The sequence below is a fragment of the Gobio gobio genome (assembly GCF_949357685.1).
Source record: "Gobio gobio genome assembly, chromosome: 1".
NCBI lineage: Eukaryota > Metazoa > Chordata > Actinopteri > Cypriniformes > Gobionidae > Gobio > Gobio gobio.
In genome coordinates, this window is record NC_137097.1 from 51,382,899 (window position 1) to 51,401,627 (window position 18,729).

An 18,729-nucleotide genomic window follows, 5' to 3' on the forward strand; every position below is an offset into this window, starting at 1 on the left:
AAATTCCCATAAACACACTCCTAAACCTTGTGGAAAGCCTTCCCAGAAGAGGTGAAGCTGTTATAGCTGCAAAGGGTGGGCCAACTCCATATTAAACCCAACGGATTAAGAATGGGATGTCATTAAAGTTCATGTGCATGTAAAGACTTTTGGCAATATAGTGTAAATATTGATGAACTTAACTTCGGTGTTAATTAAATGTTTATTGCTATAACATTTAAAATAAAAACAAAAACACAGAAATCATGTTTTTATATAAAAATTTAAATTTAATCTAAAATATATAAAACGAACAGAAAATAAAATGGCACCAAAATATTTAAGCACCACTTTTCAGTGAACATTTGTTGAAATTAGTTGGAAAAGGCTTAAGTTGGAAATTAGTTGGAAAAGTGTTTATGTGTGTTGTGCTTCAACACACACACATAAACACACGCATTTTGTGATTTGACCAGTGGAGTCATCCATCAAACATATCTATACAAACTGTTGTCACGTTCTAATATTAAAGGCTCCAAATCAACCAGTGACACAACATCTTCCTCACTGGGATTTGAGTTGCAGTATCAAAACCTCAACCATCAATTTAAAACCACCCCATTTGGGTATTATAAACTGACAATATAAGTGACAGAAAGGACATGTCAGCTTTTATACAAGCTACTACTGTGCCCTGCACATTTTCATTGCACCCTCCAACAATTGTTCTTCCACTACTCAATTACATTCAATTTAAAAAAAATAATATTGTGCATTTTGTCATTTGTCACCTTTCTTTTCTGTAGCAACATCTGAGGAAAAACTACTGCAAAGGAGTGTCATCCTGTGTAAATGATAGCGGCCTGACATTTAGAAAGCTGCTTTCAACAATGTCAATATTACAACACGTGATGCTGATGTCACTCTTCCTGAGAAAATGAAGCTGCTTGGTATTTAATAGAGTGTGCTGATTTCTGTGGGCAGCTCTCTAACCGCCTTCAACATAATCAATAATAAATATTCCTGCCAGCCCTCGGAGTGACATGACAACTGTTAAACATCAATGGCATGTTAAAGGTATAATCTGACAGGTGGCATGCTCTCGCGGATAGATTTCACGCTGTGTTGTAATAAAATATAATCAAATAAAGGTCCCAACGTGGGGTTTTATAGCGATGCCATAGAAGAACCATTTTTTTAGTCAACAGTTCTTAAAAGAACCACTTCTCAGTGTGAAGAACATTAATAATCTGAAGAACCTTTTTCCACCATAAAGAACCATGTGCAATGGAAAATCAAGCTTCTTTATTGCCATCTTTATGGTTCCATGAAGAACTTTTAACATCCATGCATTTCACAAAAGGTTCTTTATGGTGAAAAAAAGGGGTTCTTTAGATTTTTAAATTTTTCTTGCACTACTGCTCACTAAAAAGGTTCTTTGGGATCCAAAAAATGGCTCTTCTATAGCATCACTGTGAAAACCCCCATTTTAGACCATTGTTGAATCAGTTTTTTTAAGAGATGATAAAGATTCTTCATGGAACCACAGATGCCAATAAAGAACTTCTATTTCAAACCCTTCATTCCACAAATTCTCCATGCATTCAAAGTCATTAGCTTAGCATCTATGATAACAAAGATTGATGAGAGTGGCTTTTATCTCAACTACATGTTTTTTTATGTGCGTTAATCACATTATTCATTAACATATTGTACACTAGCTACTGCCTCTAAAAGCTTCTGCCTTTGATAGTTAACAACAGAAGCCTTGATTATCTAATTCATTTTAGAGGAGAGTGTCAGATGGAAAACAGAGAGAAGAGCGTCAAGAAGCTGAAGATGTGCGTTCAAACTGTGGATGAAAGGTGGAAGCCAATATGAGGAAAAGTCTTTATATCGTTCTAATCTATTCTATATAGGCCAATCAATATGGAAACACTTCAAACAGCCCCCGCCCCCCTCCTCCTCCAGGCCCCTCGGCTTCGACAATACATGTATGCGCCTCACCTCCTAATTGTGTTTGCATTTTTAATTCTTCGAATCGATAAAAAGAACAGAAAAGACATTTAGCATATCTCCAGCTTCCACATGACTCTAAATCCTCGGCTGTCACGCAAAGCCGCACATTATGCTTGAGGAAACGATGCGCATGACTGAAATTATAAAACGTGATTTCATGACAGCGTTATTTGATTACATCTAGAGTGATGCTTAAAGAAACATCTGTGTCTCAAATATCACAAGAATGAGAGGACGATGTGAGCAGGCATGGGATTTTGAGGAGGTGCAGTGGCACAGTACAAGAAAAAATATGTCACTGTATTACAAGGCCGTAACCATGTCTTGAACATTGGGGGGGACCAATTATTATTATTTTTTTATAAAGCATAAAGAAACAGAACAGTCAACGGAATTCTAGGTCTAATTCTATTTGGGAAATAATCATTTTAGGACTATTTGTAAATAAAATTTGCATTAATTTGCGTCAAATATACCATTAGTCTCCAGATTCTTCCCATTAGTAAATAAATACAATAGATCTGCTGTTAACCTTTGAATTCCTTAGTGGTCTTTGTAAACCACTCATTATTGTAAACCATGTCGAAGGTTACAGGTTCTAATCCGCCCTCATATCGTTTTTTTTCTTCATTAAAATCAATGATGTTCAATGATTGTATATTAAGAGCATAGACACGTTTGTGTGCATTTTGTTTTGTGATTTCACCGGAAAGAATAGAGTCCCCGCAATGGCATTAAGCGATAGATTGATGCGCTTGTCTGTGTGAAGACTGTGAACGAGCCAAAAGAGAACGTAAACCCTGCCTACTTTGACCTTTTGTAACTTTTAAACCTTTTTGTCATCCTAACATACAGAGCGCTACGTAATGGGAGTGCAGGGGAGCAGTGCAAAAATTTCAAATATTTGGCTATTTCTAATTATTGGGGGACTTGTCCCCCTCAATGTCTATGGTGGTTACGGCCCTGCTGTATTATCTTCTGAACATTATTGTGAACAATAAACTCTTTTGATGGAGACACAACTTAAATGATGCTCGTTCTTTGCACTAATCTCTAAGCCTGTGATCAATTAGGCATTCAATCGTCCATGGCTGATTTGAAAATAAAGCAGTAATCTAGCAATAATGCGTTTGAGGGATGTGAACGAAATCAATCCTGTCTAGTGTGATGGCTTTCTGCTTTCAAATGTTAATGTGATCATTACAGCCATGATTATGTAGTCCTCTTTCATAATTACAGAAGCTCTGGAGAATCTGTGCCCTGAATGTCATAAGATCAGCCACCTGGATGGAGTATGAAGAGACAACAACATTGACCTTGTGTTGAAAAGAAAGCCAAAGGAAGACTTGAGGCTTGATAATAAAGAGAAAATGCATTCATACATTGCGTCTCTAAGAAAAGCTTCCTTTTGTTAAGCTCAAACAACAAAATCGGAGTTACAGTGTGACCATTCAAATGAATGAGGTCAATTTGTAAATTTTAAAACGCCCCTATTATGCTATTTTAAATGTTAGCCAGTTAGCTGGAAACTTACAAAATATAAAACACAAAACTACGTATTTTGAACACCCGGTAGAAAATATACATCAATAATTCATAGGTATATAACAATAATCAAAATCTCACGGTACAATAATACCTCGGTATAAAGTCCACAGTACGATGTTTATTGCGATATTTAAACAAAAATACAAATGAAAACATGGGAAAAAAGTGCCATAAGTGTTTATTAAACAATAGATTTAGATCCGATACGTATCACGATACTTTGAACACATTTTTTTTTTTATTAAACTGAAATTCAAATAACAAAAACATTAACAATTTTCAATAACTTTGTTGTACACACAACTTAATAAAGGATTTACAATATTTCAAGATTTAATTGAACCTTCTTTATGTTAAACTCTGAGATTTAAGAAGCAGTCGTCAATAAAATTACGTTTGAAGGCGGAACAAGTTCGCAGGCAGACAATGTACAACATAGGCGGGCATTATGCAAGTATAATTTCTAGAAAAATGTCACACAGATTTGAACAAAAACGACTTGTTAAGGCAGTTTAGAGTCTATTCTTTCTTTTGGGAGATAATAACTTCTATTTATCGTGCACTTTACAACTTTGCAGAACGTTTACATTCACAAACAGCTATATTATACACTGTATGAAAGGGAATATTCCAAAAACCATAATAGGGGCACTTTAAAATATCACTGTTTCAGTAGTATAGCCACGAGACGTAAACAATATTTGTGTTAGCATTTATAGTAAGGCAAAGCAGACGCACACCTTTTGAGGTGCAAGTTAAAGGAAAGAACTTGACAAAGGAAAGGTTCCTTGACAAAGACTACTAGCCGAAAAGTTGGTGAATAAATATGCTTAAGAGAGTGTGCAGTTGTTCTCTTTCAACATGGTTTAATAACTTTTCTGTGAAGTTATATTCAACTTTACAACTTTTTTTCCATGACAATGCAACACTTAAAAACCATATAACGACAATAAAAATTACAAGAACTTTACAGCTGAAAGAATGCAAGGCTTAACTGAAAGTGCGCTTATTAAAAAGTATAAGCTTCACATTTCTGCTTTGAAATCCTTCAGAATTGGCCCCATTTACTTCCAAACAAGTTTAATTTAATTTGGTAAATCAACCACTATCAACTGAGCTCATTTTGAGCCCCAAAACAATCCTTGGACTGTTTGGATAGAGGTTTAGACAATAGAAAGGAAACTGTGTGTTCAGGTAAGTGGAGCACTGAAAGCAGCAAGTTTGTTTGTTTGTGTCAAAGTCTGCCAGTGTACATGCACGTCTCTAGGATCCTATCACCCGCTATTTCTACAGCTGTTAGTCATGGCAATTGCTGTCCACTCACACATACCAGCCTCGCAAGCAGGCGGGCGGGCGGCTGAGGTTAGGGAGGTTCTGTCATACATCATTCCACATTCACAGAGCTGCACACCCTCCACTGTTACTATTAATACAACCAGCAGCGCCTCCATTATTAATGTGCACAGCCACTCCAGCCAATCACACCAATCTATCCTGAATCCATCATCGCAAGCTGAACCACCTCCAGATGCCTGACTGCCTGGTTGACCCACCCACAGCTTTCGGAATAAGGCCTGCAGCTCAGCACAGGCTTTAGAAGAGGATCAACACAGGGATCCTGGTGTGGATGAGGGTCTGGCTCATTCACCATAATCTCTTATAAATGGGATGAACGGATGACCGAGCACATAGTGAGGGCAATATAACTGCTCTGACACACCTGAGGACACACTGTGCCAATGCTACAGTATGGGAGAGTATTACAGTAATTTATATAGTTTTGGCCTCTTATTGTGAGAAATCTTTTTTTTTCGGTTAATCTCTTGAGATTAAAATCTCGATGACAGCACAAAACATCACCCCAACAAGAACAACAAAAACAAAGGATGATGTGAAAAGAAATGTGACTAACTAAATAAATGCCAAAATGACTGCTTAAAATATCTTTGACCTGAATCCTGAGACCATTTAAAGGCACTAGAGCTTGTAATTTTCACTACAATAGATAACAGAGATGCAAGATGGTGGTGGCTGCATTTGTATGAAACGAGAGAGAGCACGTCCGCAGTGTGAAACATCAAAGTAATGAAGGTTTCAGTTATTTGGATGGAGCGGTATTCCAACAATTCCAGAGAGCCACGTATACATCCATGCAAAGAACGTCTATTATGGTCATTATTACAACTGATGGTAGACATTTGTGCTATATGTAATAAATCTGCAGAGGTGGGTCACTGACACTTGTTCTTAAAAAGACGAGTAAAATATTACTCAAACCAACAGTGATTGTTAAAACTTGATGCAAGTGCACAGATGGGTTCTTGTTTTCTTATAATTTATGCTGCCACATATTGCTCATCTCTTCAGGCTAATAGCTTTAGGCTTAAACACGCACCTGTTTCGGTGAAAAAAGAACTGTTCTGAATCTGTTTGTGTCATTCTCTCCTCTTCCATTTCTCAAATCTGAAAAAAAATCTTCTGTGGTGAAGTAAATACTACAGAAAAAAGGAATGTAATTTCTACATTTAAAAGATAGTTCAGACAAGAATAAAAAAAACGAAGTAAATTCCATATTAGTACTCAATTCAAGCTGGTAGAAATTCAAGCGTAAATATCAACGTTATAAAGTATCCCTATTATGTTATTTTAAAGTTTCCTAATTTAGTTTTGGAGATCTCCACCAGCAGGTTTACATGCATCAAAGGTCAAAAAACTGTTTCGTTTTCTCATAATATACATTGCACATCACCCCAATGTTTAATGATTCACAAACGACTCAACGGATGAATCAGTCTCTCTAAATCCCTCCTTTCCACGGGCCTACTCTGCTCTGATTGGTCAGATGGCCCAGTCTGTTGTGATTGGTCTACCGCGTACAGTGCGTGTTTCGGAAACAAACAACCATTACCATAACTGAACTCCAGCTCCGTCCGGAGGCTTCCTAAAGCTCAGTGATTGTACACAGTGTAAAGACAGTAACGATGATGTCGATTTTACATCAATCCCAATGCGAGTCCGAATCGATGACGAAACATTGGAAGAACTAGTTATTCAACCAAAACCTTGAGCAGGACGTTTCTCAGTGATGCTACTCGGTTTCGAGGTACATTATGAGATGTTTCAACTGTAATTCCCCACCATCAGCATTAACAAGTGTGTGAGTGTGTGTTTCTAATTTATTGCGGTGCACATGCAGGAACTGTATCAATAACAGTGCATACGTTAGCCGAGCAACTAACATGAATGACTGATGGAACATTAAAGTTTGAACAACAAATCTTGCTCCATCCTTTATCTTTAATAAAAGTAGTAAGAACGACAGACAATCTGCATTAATAGACACAGTTTTGGGTAATACCGCAGCCCACAGCTGATTTACAGTAGTGTTTCAGTAAGAAAGTAATAACGTGAGTTAGTTGGTTAGCCAGATACTTACACAATATGAAACACAATAAACACATTGTAGAGCACAGCGTCTTCTCGACATGATGCTATCAGTATCCGCTGCAGTGTTTGAGGTGGTTCAATTTCTCCCTGGTGTCTGCGCACGCAACAAGTGGATGGGCAAAATGCGAACGTCACAACAAAACGGCAGTTTCACAACGAAAAGTGGTTCTTTTGAAAAACGATTCGTTTAATTGACACAGAGTCGACTCTTACTTTTGAGAGACAATAACTTTATATACAGTGCACTTTCAAATTTAAAACTTCGCAGGATGTTTTCATTCACTTAGAACAAACTACATGAAAGGTAATAATCAAAAATCCATAATAGGGGCACTTTAAGTAAAACTATTCCAATTGCCTGACATGGTTCACTGATAAAACTGAATAGTATTATGCACTTAAACTAGAAGGCCCAACACTTATAGTATCTGTAAATACTAGATCATGCTTAAATAATTATTAATAAGGTTGATTTTTCATTGTTTTCCAGCTGTATTTATACGGTTTTATCATTGCTTTTGTTGTTAGGTTTAGTAACTTGCCATTTTGTGACATTTGGGGCCAGATTTACTAAACAGGGCAAATTACTGTGAAACCGCAATTTCATAAAAGCGCTGGTGGGAGTGGATCGTTCTGCCTGTGATCTACTGACGACGCGCAAATTAAAGAACACAGACACAGGCAGATCATTTCCATAATGACCCACGCAATCTACCTGTTAGCGTCTGGTTTAAGACGTGCTTTTTTTGGGCAGTAAATAATGGTGCAAACAACAGTACATTTACGAGCGCAAACCTTTTTAAATCACTTTGCGTGATTCATTTAAATACTCTCCTTCAATAAATGTTGTGCCTGAAAGGGAAACTCCTACAAATACATATGCAATAAGGTCAGCCACAAAAATAACTGTCCACGCCTTTTCAGCGCTAATTTATCACTGCGCATCTTAGTAAATCCTGACAATAGTTTTTTAACGCCAAAAGAGGGTTTGCATTGGCACAAGCTGTTAGTAAATCTGGCCCATAGCGTTCATTTTACACTCAAAATGACACATTCATCCTCAAAAACCATCATCGAATGTTTCCGTCATTGTGCACCAAGTATTGAGGCCTTTGTGTTCAGGTGTCACATTACTTCTATTATGTAGATATGGGGTCTACACAATATTTACTGTATTATTTACTTAGATGTAAAGCATACACTTTAAATGCATGGTTTAATTCAGTGTTATATTGTTTGAGTAAAAAGTATTGCAAAGGAAACTTCAAGTAGAAATGACTCAACAATCATTTACTGGCGAAGTTAAACGTACTTATTTCCTTTGTTAATTCTACTTAACTTAATCATGTGTGAAATTTACTTTAAAAAGCTGCGTGCAAAAACTTATTTAATTAACTTAATTATTGTTTTTTCAGTTCACAAAAAAAAAACCCACACGCCTACTAGAAACTTGAAGTCTATCCTTGTATTCATTGCTTAAAACTCAAAGCAGCAGGTTTCCATGGTTCTGGAAAAACACCAAAACTTGGCTAATTAAGCTCATGGTGATACCAATATACAAAGCTCTGAGCAAAATATTTGTTATACATTTCTCAAGGGATAATTAAACCAAAATTGAAAATTATGTCCTGTACTCAACCTAATGTTTTTGCAATCCAAACCTGTATTGTGTTCTTTCTTCTGTGAAACATAGAATATGATATTTTGATCTCTTTCATTTGAACTATCCCCTTAAACCTTTTTCAACAAAAAATTAAAATATTGTAATATATTTAAATATCTTCTTTATAAATATAAGAACTGCATACTTGCATGAGTAAGGGTAAGTAAAACAAAAAATAGTGACAAACTTAGTGAGCTATAATAACAGACAAACATTCATAAACATAACTAATTACACAAAATAACCTACGACTTCACAATTCCCATGTCAACTCAGTGCAACATTAGTCTAGAAAAGGACATGACTGACGAGTAGGGTGGCTCTAAAAGCCTATTGATCTAGTTGTTGACTTGAGCTGACACTCACACCGCAGCTAAGCCGAAGGTTGATTGATGGTCTGTGTGCAGCTGACACTGATAAACTGAGCCAAAACTGTCAGCATAAGGAAAGGTACATTAGCAAGTTTAGCATAGCTTCTGCGATAGAGATCTAGTGCTGTGAGCTGAAGTATATGGCCATTAGACCTGCAGTAGATGAGCAGAGACTGAAGGATAGCAGGCATGCATCACTGGCCTCCAACAAGCTATTCATCAACTAATGCAGTGGATCACACACAGAGTTAATCTGTTCTGCGCAACTCTAAAACACGCTCCTAATAAACAAACTGGATGGCATCATTTGCCTTAATAGCATTCAATCTCGAGGATCTGCATGGGTGAGCCATAGCCATTTTAGATAACTGGTATTCTCATCAGAAGCGTCTGCTGTGTTATACTACTGAAGAAGAGCAAGCGTTGACGGATTAATACAGGTTTTGTGCGCAACTATATGATTTTGCAAACAATGCGATATTATGCGTAAGTATTCATGAGTAACGGATTGTTTCCTGTCTTCATTAAGCACGTCTCAGTAGCATAATCCCTCTGAATGAAGATGAGCACTTCTTAGCCACACACACTTACATAGCTCATTCTCCATTGCAAGTAACAAAAAAGGCAAGCAAAACATGTTTGCCCGTTTGCCTGACATGGTTCACTGATAAGACTGAATAGTATTATGCACTAAGTAGGGTATTTGGTCAAATATTTGCACCCTTGAAAAGCTTTGGAGGCAGCTTTGGAGGCTGCTGGAGCAGTTATGGGAATAAAAGTCAGTCAAGTGAGCCTTGGAATCAAGGCTTCCCTTTGTCCAAAACTAAATAAGAAGGCCCAACACTCATAGTATCTGTAAATTACATTTCCGAATTCTAGAAGTTTTAACATGAATTTCCCAGTGATCATGATTTATGTGATAAGGATAAAGGATAAGGCTTATTTAAAAATATATTTTTACACACAATTTCTGCCCGATAAAATATTTTAGAGCTTGGCATAACAAGACATACATTTTGAGATTTTATTAAATTAGATAAGTCTAGAAATTACACTTTTAAAATTAGGCTCATGATTCCGGTCTTTAAAAAGTGGGGAAAAAACAGTAATGTCAATTTATTTATTTAGCTAGTTAACTTTGTTTTGATAAAATTTTCAATGGATTCCCTATAGCAACCTCCTTGCTGACCTCAGTTTGAAAACCCCTGGAATGGGGCATTATATACTCCTAAGAGTCATCTTACTGAACCTGAACATCAACACTTGATAAATGTGCATAAGCAGCAAAACCGTCCATTGAAAAGTCAATATGGGGCGTTATGCACTGCCACGGCAGTAAAAACTGCTGTTCTGGGACGACTGGCTCACCATCACTGCTTGTGAGTCTAAAAATAGCTGTACTTTGATGATGCACTGGTGACTGCTGGGAAAATTCATGCCCCACTCCCCCTCTTTTGCTGCATCCCTCTTTCCCCTCTCAATGGTGCAATTAGCACTAATACACTGGGATCCGGTCCACAGAGCAGGAGACTCCGGCCAATCATTCAGATCAATTGGCATGAATGAGCTTATCTTCATGCAGCGAGCGGGAAGGAAAGGATACGGCAGCATGCGGCTGCATTACTGCAACAATATATCTCTTGCATTTGCAGCGAAGCAATGGGGGAAGATAGACAGGGAGCGACAGAAAGAGAAAGAGAGAGAGGAACAGAGATTGATGCTGTCCTCTGAGATTCAACAAAGGATTCTGTTCTACTTATGTGCATACACACGCTCAACCACTGCTGTGAGAAACACCCCAATGCCCTGTGCTCACACTGATGCAGACACTATAACATGCTGGCTGTGCCCGAGTTTCCAAAGTGCTAGACCAATCTCATCAGCAGGACTTGTGTTCGGGTCTTTCTTCAAATCACAAGGGGAACAGCTCTTTCAGTGCAAGGGGGCTTTGGCAGAGCACTCCAGTTCTCCCGTTCAAAGCCAGATACGACCAGAGTGCATGACACCCGTCCCTATATAATGCTCCAGCAATCATAAACTAGACAATCTGAACAACATCAAACTCCGCTGCTGAAAAGACCATGCATATATTCCTGGTTTGGTGCTCATCTAACTGATAGACGGGCACTGTCATGCTATTTACCTGCAAGTAATTCTGCTCAACAAGAATGGTCTTTTTTGGTAAAGATATTTGACCCAGGAAGCCTGATGGGTACACCAACAAAGCAGCATCATATTCTGATGAACCATAACAATGCATAATCAGGTAACTTTTTCCAAGTAATGTAAGGAGTCAAGTAACATGATACTCGTTATTAACACCATAAAACCAGAGTTACTTTTCACTTTTGTGAATATTTGATTGATTTACTCACACATACAACTGAAAGCCTTCAGCTTTAACATAATACATTAAAAGGCATAGTTCACCCAAATTAAACATTCTGTCATCATTTATTAGATTAGATTAGATTAGATTAGATTCAACTTTATTGTCATTACACAAGTACAAGTACAAGGCAACGAAATGCAGTTTAGGTCTAACCAGAAGTGCAATAGCAGCAAGTGCAGGATATACAATGGATGCGTAAGTGCAGGACATGGATATGTACTGAATATGTATAAATATGTATAAATAGAGAGACGTTATTACTATAAACAGAACTGAATTTACAGGTGAATATGTACAGTGAATAAATATACAGATGGCCATTACTATAAACAGAATTTACAGGTGAATATGTACTATGAATACAATATACAGATGGCTATTACTATAAACAGAATTTACAGGTGAATATGTACTATGAATACAATATACAGATGGCTATTACTATAAACAGAATTTTACAGATAGAGGTATACAATAATATGTTAGGCTAATATGAGGAATAGCAGTGGATTAGGGTAGTGCAATAAATTATGGACAGAGCTATCCGGAAAAAAAAAAGTGTAAAGTGCAGTGGAAAGTGGTTGCATATTACATTTAGAAGTACAGTGCAAAAATGCAAATGTAAACATTGGTACTATAAATACAGTCGGCAGTGCAAATGAGCATAATCCAGTTAAGATATGGCAGTGCAAGATGCATATGTAAACAGTTGTTACTGTAATAAACAGTCGGTAGTGCAAATAACAAAGTGAAGGAAGATGTGAGGTAGGAGAGTTATCAGTTTATGAGGGAAGTGGATCAACGGGGGTTTGAGTTCAATAAAGAGACAGCTCTGGGGAAAAAACTGTTCTTTAGTCTGCCGGTCCTGGTCCGGTGGATCCTGAAACGCCTGCCGGAGGGCAGGAGAGAAAACAGTCTGTGGGCTGGGTGAGAGGAGTCCTTGAGGATGCTGCGAGCTCGATGCAGGCAGCGTTTCCTCTGGATGTGCTCGATGGCAGGCAGTGGAGTCCCTGTGATGCGCTGGGCAGTTTTCACCACCCGCTGCAGTGCCTTGCGCTCCGCAACAGAGCAGCTCCCATACCATACTGCCACACAGTTGGTCAGGATGCTTTCTATTGCGCAGCGATAGAAGTTCACCAGGATAGCCGAGGAGAGCTGATTCTTCCTCAGTGTCCTCAGGAAGAAGAGGCGCTGGTGAGCCTTCTTGACCAGGCTGGAGGTGTTGGTCGTCCATGACATGTCCGCCGAGATGTAGGTCCCCAGGAACTTGAAACTGGAGACACGCTCAACAGCCATTCCATTGATGTGGATGGTGTCGTGTGTGCCTCTTGACTCTTTCCTGAAGTCCACGATGAGCTCCTTCGTTTTGGTGGTGTTGAGGAGCAGGTTATTATCAGCGCACCATGTGGCCAGGTGCTGGATCTCTTCCCTGTAGGCGGTCTCATCGTTGTTGCTGATGAGCCCGATCACCGTAGTGTCGTCCGCAAACTTGACGATAGAATTAGATCCATACACAGGCTTGCAGTCGGCGGTGAAGAGGGAGTAGAGAAACGGGCTTAGCACACAGCCCTGTGGTACACCAGTGTTGAGTGTGATGGATGTGGAGCAGGTGAATCCTGAACGAACATTCTGGGGTCTGTCAGTTAGGAAGTCCAAAATCCAGTTACACATTGAAGTGTTGATGCCCAGGTCTCCAAGTTTGGCTATTAACTTGGATGGGATGACAGTGTTGAATGCTGAGCTGAAGTCAACAAACAGCATGCGTGCATACGTGTTCTTATTGTCCAGGTGAGTGAGCACAGAGTGCAGTGCCATGGAAACGGCATCCTCTGTGCTCCTATTGCTGCGGTAGGCAAACTGGTGTGAGTCCAATGTGGATGGTATAGAGTCTTTTAGGTGTTCCAGGACCAGCCGCTCAAAGCACTTCATGACGATGGGTGTGAGTGCTACAGGGCGGTAGTCATTAGGGCACCTCGGGTTAGAGTGTTTTGGCACTGGCACAATGGAAGTGCGTTTAAAGCATGAAGGTACAGCTGCTTGGGCAAGAGACAGGTTGAAAATGTCTGTAAAAACCCCAGCGAGCTGCTCCGCACATGCCCTGAGCACACGTCCAGGGATGTTGTCTGGTCCAGCAGCCTTGTGTGCGCTGATCCGGCTCAGTGCCTTGCAGACATCTGTGGAGGAGAGTGTGATTGGTGGGTGGTCAGCTGAGGGTTTGAGCTTGGTGGCAGTTTCTCTGTTGTCTCTTTCAAAACGAGCATAAAAGTAATTTAGCTCGTTCAGGAAGTTGACATCAGTGGCTGCGGGGGTGGAGTGGGTGGGTTTGTAGTCACTGATAGCCTGAATGCCCTGCCACATGCGTCGAGGGTCAGAGTTGGAAAAGTGACCCTCTATCTTTAGCTTGTAGCAGTGCTTGGCCTTTTTGATGCCCCTCTTCAGGTTTGCCCTGGACGTACTGTAGGCTTGTGCATCACCTGATCTGAAGGCAGTATTGCGTGACTTCAGCAGGAGTCGAACTTCCCTGTTCATCCAAGGCTTCTGATTAGGGTATGTGGTGATCTGTTTCTGGGTTGTAACACTGTCGATGGTGGTATTGATATGATCCAATACAGAGGAAGTGAATGAGTCAATGTCCGTGTGAGCGCCACTGGTGGCTTGAGAAGCAAACATACTCCAGTCTGTGTTTAGAAACCTTTCCTGGAGTGTGGAGTCAACCCCCGTAGGCCACACCTTGATGGTCTTTACTGATGGCTTCACACGGTTGATGAGGGGTGAATATTTGGGTGATAGAAACAAAGAGAGGTGGTCTGACTGTCCCATGTGGGGGAGGGGTGTCGCAACGTAAGCTCCAGCCATGTTTGTATATACATGGTCTAAGGTTTTGTTTCCTCTGGTGTGGCAGGAAACATGCTGGTGAAACTTGGGTAGCACTGACTTTAGGTTTGAATGATTAAAGTCACCTGCAACAATAAACGCAGCTTCCGGGTGATCAGTCTGTTGTTTACTGATGGCTGCGTGAAGTTCTTTCATAGCAAGCTTGGCATCAGCATCCGGGGGAATATAGGCTGCAGTGATAATAGTGGAGGTGAACTCCCGCGGTAGATAAAACGGTCTACATTTAACCATGAGAAACTCCAGGTTAGCTGAACAATGACTCCCAACAATAGCAGAGTTTGTGCACCAAGCTTTGTTAATATAATTGCACAATCCACCCCCTCTGCTCTTCCCGGAGCCATCTAGTGTTCTATCCGCCCGGAGTGTGTGGCGTCCCGCTAGCTCAATAGCGGTGTCCGGTATTCCGCTGTTTAACCAGGTTTCAGTGAAGATTAGGACGTTACAGTTCAAAAGTTTCTTACTGTGTGTAATGCTGAGTCGAATCTCCTCCATTTTGTTCACTAGCGATCGTACATTGGCAAGGAAAATGCTGGGTAAAGAGAGCCGGTAAGGAGTTAGCCTTAGCTTAGCTCTTAGACCTCCACGCTTACCCCGCCTTTGTTTACGATCACAGCGCCGCCTTCTAGCACTTCCGCCCGGCCGGGCAGAGCGCATCACCTCGGGCGTCCTAGCGATCTCAGGAAGGAGTTGAAGATTGTCCATAAAACTGTCGGAAATTCGCAAACCAATATCCAAAAGCTCACAACGGGTGTACGATGTAAAAGCACAACTGTTCTGTACGAACAGACCCGAGATGAACAAGAAAAATACCGCAAAATTGCAGAATCTGGAGAGACGCTGAGCCTCGCGATCTACTCGCGCCGCCATCTTGGTCGAGAATTATTCACCATTATGTGGTTTCTTTATTTGATTATATTTTTAAAAACGTTCCAAACAACATTGCACCCCATTAACTTTCATTGTATGTACAAAAACACAGACTAAATAAAGCCATAGAGGTTTAAAATTACATTAAAGGACAACTCTGGTGAAAAATGAACCTAGGGTACATGGTTACCGAGTAGATCATTCTCTGGGATGCGTTTTAATGAAAATCGAATGTAAAGAGTTTTATCTCTAAAAACAGATTAGCTTATAACGCTAGTATATGGGGCAAAGAATAAGTAAAATTAAATCGCGAATTAAATTAGGGTCCCTACATGCAAACTGAAGCATTGAGAACCTTGTAAGTGTACAAAAAGTTTAATAAGAAGATACTTTATAAAGCCAGTACATTTCGCGTATACAGACAGGAGCCATCTTGGAAAACAGTCTCGACAAGTCGAGCCACGAACGCTGTGCTAAGCTGAACTTAATTCCTATCGACCAGCTCACTTAGCACAGCGTTCGTGGCTCGACTTGTCGAGACGGTTCCCTTTCAGTCGGTCACTACGACGTACGTCGGTAATACCGACGAATTGGGATCACTTCAGAGAGCCCCTATCAGCTTCGAGAACTTAAGAACAGGCCAATGAACAATTGGCGTGCGAGATTTGTCTCTCGCGCTCCACCCCGCGCCGCGGGTATAAACAGGAAGCGAGAGCATCGCACTGACGTCATTCACTTCGAAGCCGAACCGGCGTTTGAAGAGTACGGACTGCTTTCCTGATTATTCAGCGAGAATACTACAGAGAACAGAGAAGAGGATCGTGTGTTGGTGTGACGGCACTTTCCAGCGGGACCGCGAACTCAGCTGCAAGGAACAACTGCTGTTATCACAGCAAACACAACTGTTGGTATCGGTGGGCGTTCCATTTTTTGAGTGCAAACACAGGCTGCACTATCCCCTGTGTGTTGCCGCGGTTTCCCTGGGTGCTTCAGCACTCTCTAAAAGAGCGTTTCCTCACAAAAAGAGCAACACGGGTGTGACTGCGTCTTTTTCAAGATGTCATTCCACCCGTGCGTTTCTGGATGCGGTCGTTCCCTCTCGCCCGCTGACGGCCACACTCACTGCATCACGTGCCTGGGCTTACAGCACGCTGAGGCAGCGTTTGTGAATAGCTCGTGTTCTCACTGCGGGAACATGACTATTGCGGTGCTTAGATCGAGACTCACCTACCTCCGGGAAGGCGGAGTCCCCCTCCCCATACCTCGATCTAGAGCTATCCCTAACCAGGATAGACCTACTTCGACGGATGACCGGGGTGATCTGAGGATAACGTTCAGGACAAACCCGCCTAGTGTCCCTACGCAGGTCCCTGAACCCTCACAAGCACCGCTGCCGGTGGCGCCACCGGAAGAGATCGCTGGTCCCGCCCACGGGCGCCCAGTCATCTCTTTCGGAGCGCCCGCGGATGAGCAGATGTCGATCGCAGCATCGGAGGGGGAGTTCCAGTCCTCGGAGGATGAGGACTCAGCTGTACTGCCTCCCTCTGGGAGAGTGGCAACGGTTGAGTCGGACCCCGAGTTGACGGCTATGCTTTCCCGGGCCGCCGAAAAGGTCGGGCTTGTGTGGAACCCTCCACCACGTCCCGAACCTTCTAGGTTGGATGATTGGTTTCTGGGGGGGGGTCGCGCTGGTTCTCAGCGTCCCACCCAGGGCCATTCTTCCCGGAGGTGCATGAGGAGCTTTCCAGGTCGTGGACGACACCCTTCAGTGCCAGAAACAGACCTGGAGGCTCCTCCCTCCTCACTACCCTTGACGGTGGACAGGCCAAGGGTTACGAGAGGATCCCGCCAGTCGAACGCGCCGTCGCGATGCAGCTGCGTCCGGCGACCGCCTCCGAGTGGCGTGGTGATCCTCGTCTCCCGTCCAAAGCTTGTAGGCTTTCGTCCAGTCTGACTGCGAAGGCCTACAGGTCCTGCGGACAGGCCGCGTCTGCCTTGCATGCCATGGCGTTGCTCCAGGTGCACCAGGCCCAGGTACTCATGGACATGCACAAGGGTAGGTCTGACCCAGAGCTCCTCCGGGAGCTTCGGGCGGCGACGGACCTCGCCCTCCGGGCGACGAAAGTTACCGCCCATTCCGTAGGTCAGGCGATGTCCACCTTAGTGGTCCAGGAACGGCATCTCTAGCTCAACCTGGCCGACATGAGGGAGACTGATAAGAACCGGTTCCTGGACTCCCCCATATCGTCGGCCGGGTTGTTCGGCGACGCGGTCGAGAATTTCGCCCAGCAATTCTCGGCCGCCCAGAAGCAGACGGAGGCCATCAAACATATCCTGCACCGGCGGCCTGCTGCTGCCTCCACCCAGCCGCCGGCTGCAGCACCTCCGCCTGCCCGTCGCCGAGGACGTCCTCCTGCGGCCGCCCCCGCTCCCGCCCCAGCCCAGCAGCAGCCTTCCACCGGCCGTGGGCGTGGAGCCGGTCGCGGGAAGAACGTCCAGCCCGCTCAGGCCGCTGCCAAGCCAGGTGGCAAGCGCCGTCGGAAGAGACCCTTAGATGGGCCGCCCAGAGATGGAGGAAACTGCTCTTCAGGAGATGGCTGCAGCACCACTCCTTCCCCCGGTGGAGGGCCGGGGGAACCCCATTTATTTTTCTGTTCCGCCATTCCCAAATTTTCAATAAAAGAGCAATTTCCAACATCTCTGGGTGCCAAGAGAGAGTGTCTGGCGGTATGCGACGGTACCATGCCTCGTACCCCTCAGACACCTCTCTCCTCACCAACAGGGGGCGTCGGTTGTGCGGACGCACACAATGTGCCTCCCCACGCTCGCCCGTCCCCTCAGCGGATGCAGGTCGTGTGTCAGACCCAGACCCCTGCACGGACCACTCCCATGTCGTCCTGGGGCCCCTGCGTTCCGCTGCGGTGCCCCGCTCTGGGTACGTCCGTGGTGCCGATGATCCCGCTTGCTCGGTCTCTGGGGGCCTGGCTAGCGCTCCCCAGCCCGTCTCGCTGGATCATCCGCACCATCAGACTCGGCTATGCGATTCAGTTCGCCCGGCGTCCCCCGAAGTTCAGGGGTGTCCACTTCACATCTATACCGAAGGAGGGCGCCCCGGTGCTTCAGGCGGAGATCGCTGTCCTATTGGCGAAGGACGCGATAGAGCCGGTCCCTCCAGCCGATATGAAGTCCGGGTTCTACAGCCCGTACTTCATTGTACCCAAGAAAGGTGGCGGGTTACGACCGATCCTGGACCTGCGTTACCTGAACCGCTCCCTCCACAGGATGCCGTTCCGAATGTTAACCCAGAAACGCATCTTCAGATGCATCCGTCCCCAGGATTGGTTTGCAGCGATCGACCTGAAGGACGCGTACTTTCATGTCTCGATTCTCCCTCGACACAGACCGTTTCTACGCTTTGCTTTCGACGGACGGGCATACCAGTACAAAGTCCTGCCCTTAGGGCTGTCCCTGTCGCCCCGTGTCTTCACGAAAGTCGCGGAGGCGGCCATTGCTCCCATGAGAGAGCGTGGTGTTCGCATCCTCAACTA